Raw genomic sequence first — 5,725 nt, 5'->3', positions numbered from 1 at the left:
TACGACGAGATTTTAAACACTTAAAAACAAAACCACTCATCTGTTGATGAGCTTTATAGAGATTACAAGTTATACAAACAAACAAACAAACAAACAAACAAACAAACAAACAAACAAACAAACAAACAAACAAACAAACAAACAAACAAACTATAAAAAACCCAAAATATCAAAACAATCTAAAATTACATTGAAATTACATACTAATTGTCCTTTACAGACTTATTCCTGAAAGCCCTTTGTTTGTGTTTTTTCTATGTTTTAAATGTATTTCTTTTGCAGACCACCTCTGAGCTTTATTAGAATTTACTTAATTACTCCACACAAGCGTGCCCCACTGGTCACTCTAGACATATGATCAGATATATACAGTACTTTGATCAGAGGGTGGCACTAGTGGGATAACTGGGCGATCACCCAGCACACACACTGGGAGTAGGTTTTCAGATTTTTATAACATTTAAGCTAAAGTTCAGTCTGAGTCATGGTGGTGGATGCACAGTGTCTTGTTTATTTATAGTTCCACAAGATGAAGAATGTTGACACTGGTGAGCATCCAGTTGTCCCAGTAGTGCCACTCACTGATCAGAGTTTGTTGTTATTTCTCTGTTAGTTGTTAGTTCTGTCTGCATTCTCATTTCTTGGCTGACTGCACAGTCAATACAGGCTTTTCGCTAATACAGATTTTCAGGCTGCTCTCCTGTGCTCTATTACAGATTTATCACATAAAAAAACATTTACATCATTTACATTGGATAGATGTTTTGCAAAGTGGAAAAAAAAATTGGCTTTTTTAAAAAACAAACAAACTTTAAATTAGCTTAATAGACACAAGTTGTATATTGAAAATGTAATTAAAGTAAGTGAAGCAGCACACTCATTATGCAAAATGTTCAGAATAATATACAGTAAAATATTATTCAGAAATAAGTAATATATACACTGCTCAAAAAATTAAAGTAACACTTTCACTCTTAATGGGATAAAAGTCATGCTGTGGATATCTATCCTGATATGGACTGGGTAAAATCAGAGAGAAAAAATAATGCACAGGGCTAGTTTATTCTCCTGAAATTTCATTGCAGCAACCCAAAACGGTACTCAGTAGTTTCTAGGGCTCCCACGTGCTTCTGCGCATTAGTTAAAAGCACAGGGTGGCACATCTTTAAATCTGTTACTGATTGTTTTGTCAGAGGCGTTCACACCAGTGGCCTGCTGGAGGTCATTTAGTAGGACTCAGGCTCTGGCAGTGCTCATCCTGTTCCTCCTTGCACAAACAATCAGATTAGAGTCCTGTTGACACATTAAGGACCTTCTATGAGCTTGTTTAGTAAGTGCCTGTCTCCTGGAATCTCCTCCGTCCTCTTGTAACTGTTCTGGGAGACACAACAAATCTTCTGGCATTGCCATTCAAAAGGAGTTGAACTATATGTGCAACCTCTGTAGGGCCCAGGTGTTGCCTCATGTTACCAGCAGTGACACTGACCCAAGTCAAATGCAAAACTAGCCAAAATCCCAATTAGAACTCTTGTTTGGGGGATTATCTAATTGTTACCATGCAAGTGCACAGTTGTCACCCTATCCATATTTTTCTTTACTTTTTAAAATCTTTTCTACAAACTACCAGTATTTTTTATTTTTTTAGCCTGTGCGAGGGTGCACGGTGTCAACGCATTAGCACGGGCCAATCTGCGTTAACTCGCTAACGGCGAGTGCGGTTATGGCATTAACATTGTTTTAACTATATTTACACTGACAGCACTAATATATATATATATATATATATATATATATATATATATATATATATATATATATATATATATATGTCTTTTACAAAATCATAATTAACCCAGTAAGAAGAGGCCACTTTGTCTTGACATGACATGTTTTGGAACATTTGTTCAAGCTCCTAATGCTGACTAACACAATCATAGAGGCCACTTAGCACTAATGCACTGCCACAGGTCATAACTCTGTAAGGTACATCATAAGAGGATTTATGACATGAAGTTGTTTTCTTACATAAATAGTAAAACAAAGGACAATAATACTCATTGCCCCCAGAAACTCTTTTGAGTAAAGCTTGTTTGAGTGTGTGGACGGGAAATCCTCCCAGTTTCTCTGAATATTGTTCAAACTCTTTTAGCATAACACATAAAAGATAAGCTGTTAAATGTAGTTTGTTAAAGCCTAATGAAGTGAGACTAAAGATGAACAGCTCTGAAGAGCATAACAGAAGTTCGGCAGGAGGATGATACAAGACATGGATGATGAGAACCCTCTGTGCAATCATTCAGCAGGAAAAAATCTGTGGTCTTGATACTCTGAAGGAGAAGCTTATGGTATCAAATGTGTCTTTTTATCCAACAGCAAATGGAGCGATTAGTGTGAAATTGACTGCAGATTGGTTGGTCAGCTTTCCCCTGTAACTGAAACAGATATGTGGGGAATTCAATCAAGTCTCCACAAAGGCATGAATTTTTGTCCGTCTTACTAATGTAAAGAGGTAGAATCAGAATTTACAGGCACGAACATTTTCGTGTTTTTTACAAAAGAAAAAATTAGCAAAGAACCAATTTTAAAATTGATCTTTAGGCACTTTGTTATTAGCAACCTGCCACAAAAACACATCATTTGTTCCCATTTAGTTGGATTTATGAGTGCTAAAACATAACATAGTTTAACAGGCAGAGAATAGTACTTTTGCACCAGCAAGGTGATTCTCAAAGAGTTGTTTGCCAAAAATGTGGTGAATCTTGGAATGATATGCAGTGTGTCCTTAAAAAATCTGAGGAAACTGGACTTTAATTAAGTAAAACTACAAAAGCACAGGCACTAAAGCACAATTCTTCCAGGTATTTTTGTGCTAACTGGTCCTCTTGCTGTATAAATATAATAAAAGCTGCTTTCTGTACCGAGACAGGAATAAAAAGGACCGAGCTTGGAGGAAGATATGTGAAGCTGCCAACCTGGTAAGTTTATTCATTTCTCTTTTGAAATTTTTGACTTCACGAAAGCTAGCAAGCCCACCTACTGCCCCGCTATTTTCCCACTGATGTACAAATACCTTTCTGCTCTTTAGCATGTTGTCATATAGGAATATACTTTATTGTTTATTAATAAAAAGCACACAGTGGTCCCGCTGTTCATCCATCACTGCCTCGCTTTTTCGCTGATTCTTTTATTGCACAGTACAACTGTCAACAATGCGCATTGTATTCTGCAGCCTGATTGACAAATCTCCTCCTTATCGTATCTCCTGCGCTTGCCAAATTTGTCATGCCTGGTTTTGATAACCATCACACCCAATAAAAAAAAACTGTACAAAAACACCCATAACTATGAGCCTCATTCGGAAATAGGCACCTGCACCGGGAGGGAAAAAGGCGCAGAAAGTGGCAGGCAGACGAAGAAAAAACGCGGCATAATAATAGTTTTACGTTTTGAAGGTTTGCACTTTGAGAATCAACTTGTGGGAACTGTGAGTAATGCTCGTGTGTGTGAAAAAAAAGTGTATAAAGTGAGTGGCGAGGGGCTAGTTATTCTGAGAACCCCTGCTGCAGTAAATGGGGGACCACTGTATATACTTTCTCTATGACTGTTGTTTAAAACCTGTTAACATTTAATATTGTCTAGACTGAGTCAAGACAATATTCTGCAGCAGGTCCCTCCACTCCTGCTGCTGCACCCACAGGTATGTAATTGTAGCAACAGATGTACAGCAAGCACTGATAACTTTTTACTCGATTGGATTCCCTTGTGATTACCTTTACTAAATATCTACAACCAATCTGTTTATATCCTGTTTTTTTCAATGTTGAAAATGAAAATCTAGCAGCAGCCTTCTCTTTTCTTTGTGTTTTGTGCTGTTTTACAGCCCCACAGAGTTGGACAACTCTGAGGCAGACGAGGGACGGGTCCCAGGACGGTCCATTGGTGGTGGAGCTGGCCATCCTGGAGTCGCTGAAGAGGCCACGCCAGTCTCCAATGGAGCATTTCCTCCTCAGCCTTGTTCCTGCTCTGGAGAGCATGCCGCCTCAGACGAGAGTATTAGTGAAATTTCAAATTTATAAATTCGTTTTTGAAAACAGCGCAACTGTGTTAAATTTGGAAACATTGGACCCTAGCAATCAGTAGTTTTCTGATGAGGCAGCAGGCTCTCAAGGGCAGAAACAATGTTCTTATTTTTCTCCTCCTTCTCCCTGAGGCTCTTCCACTTTAAGCTGGGTCCTTTATATTCCTGTCTCTCTGTAAATAGTTATATTTTATATATTTATGTTTACTGTTTTTCCGTTTGAGAATTTTATTAATATTATTTCAAATAAATATTTGTAATAACTAATATCTCAGTTCTACTACACAGCAAATATTGGCACACAACTTGACACATGCAGAATTAATTTCATATTATACTAATGAAAAAATATACTACTATATAGAAACATAGTGAAGACCAATTATTTAAGAGAATAAAGAGAGGTTAGTTTATTTTGGAGTAGAGCTCCATTTATTAAGAAAATTATTAAGAAAATTTTAAAAAGGCAGGTTTGCGGGTGGCTCAGAGCCGTTGCGGGGAAGTCACTGGGCCTTCAAACAGGCTATTCTTTTGGCTGCCAAGACGCTGCTCCCTCCGCAGAGAAGTGGGCCATCTCCCTTTGGAGGAGGGTATGTGAGGGTAGGGTTGTAGATCGACCAGTAAATTGAGAGCTTTGCTTTTACACTTAGCTCTCTTTTCACCACGACAGACTGGTATGTACCCTTTATACCCTTCTCCCGTTACTCGTGAACAAGACACCAAGATACTTGAACTCCTCCACTTAGAGCAGAAACTTGTCCCTGACCCGGAGTGGGCACTCCGTCCTTTTATGGCTGAGGACCATGTCCTCAGATTTGGAGATTCTGATTCTGATTCCCACTACTTCACACTCAGCTGTGAACTGTTCCAGTGCGAGCTGGAGACCATCACCACATCATCTGTGAAAAGCAGAGATGAGATTCTGAGACCACCCACGTGAAAGCCTTTCGCCACTTAGGTACGCCTAGAAATTCTGTCCATAAAAATTACAAACAGAATCAGTGGCAAAGGGCAGGCGGAGCCCATTACCCACAGGGAATGAGTCCGACTTATTGCCGGCTATGCGGACCAAGCTTTTGCAATGGTTGTATAAGGATTGAATGGCCTGCAGCAATGGGCCAGACACCCCCATACGGCCGAAGCAACTCCCACAGAACACTCAGAAAGACACGGTCAAATGCCTTCTCCAGGTCAACAATAACACATGTAGTTGGGCAAACTCCCATGCATCCTCAAGTATCCTCGAAAGGGTAAAGAGCTGGTCCAGTGTTCTACGACCAGGAACACTTGTTTCTCCTGTATCTGAGGTTCGACAAATGAATGGACTGTCCTTTCCAACACCCTGGAATAGATTTTCACAGGGAGGCTGAGGAGTTGGAACATACCCTCCGGTCCTCCTTCTTCAAGATGAAAATGTCATCCGGGGGAGAAATGGCTTTTTCTGGACTTTGTATGTGTTGTTTTGCATGTGTTGCTGTGCATTGTGTTTTCATACTTCTTGAGTGTTTTTATCCTTGCAGTGATTGCATGTTTTTTAGTGTGTATATTTGAGAGACTCTGTCCACTTCTGATTGCTAAATTGAAATACTGGAGAGGTCAAGTGTGCAGGCTGGACATTCTGGGAGAGTGGAGCTCAACTGGTGGATG

The sequence above is a fragment of the Haplochromis burtoni genome, unplaced genomic scaffold (genome assembly GCF_018398535.1).
Source record: "Haplochromis burtoni strain Fernald_Lab_line unplaced genomic scaffold, NCSU_Asbu1 Contig_633, whole genome shotgun sequence".
Classification (NCBI taxonomy): domain Eukaryota; kingdom Metazoa; phylum Chordata; class Actinopteri; order Cichliformes; family Cichlidae; genus Haplochromis; species Haplochromis burtoni.
This window is presented reverse-complemented; position numbering follows the sequence as displayed.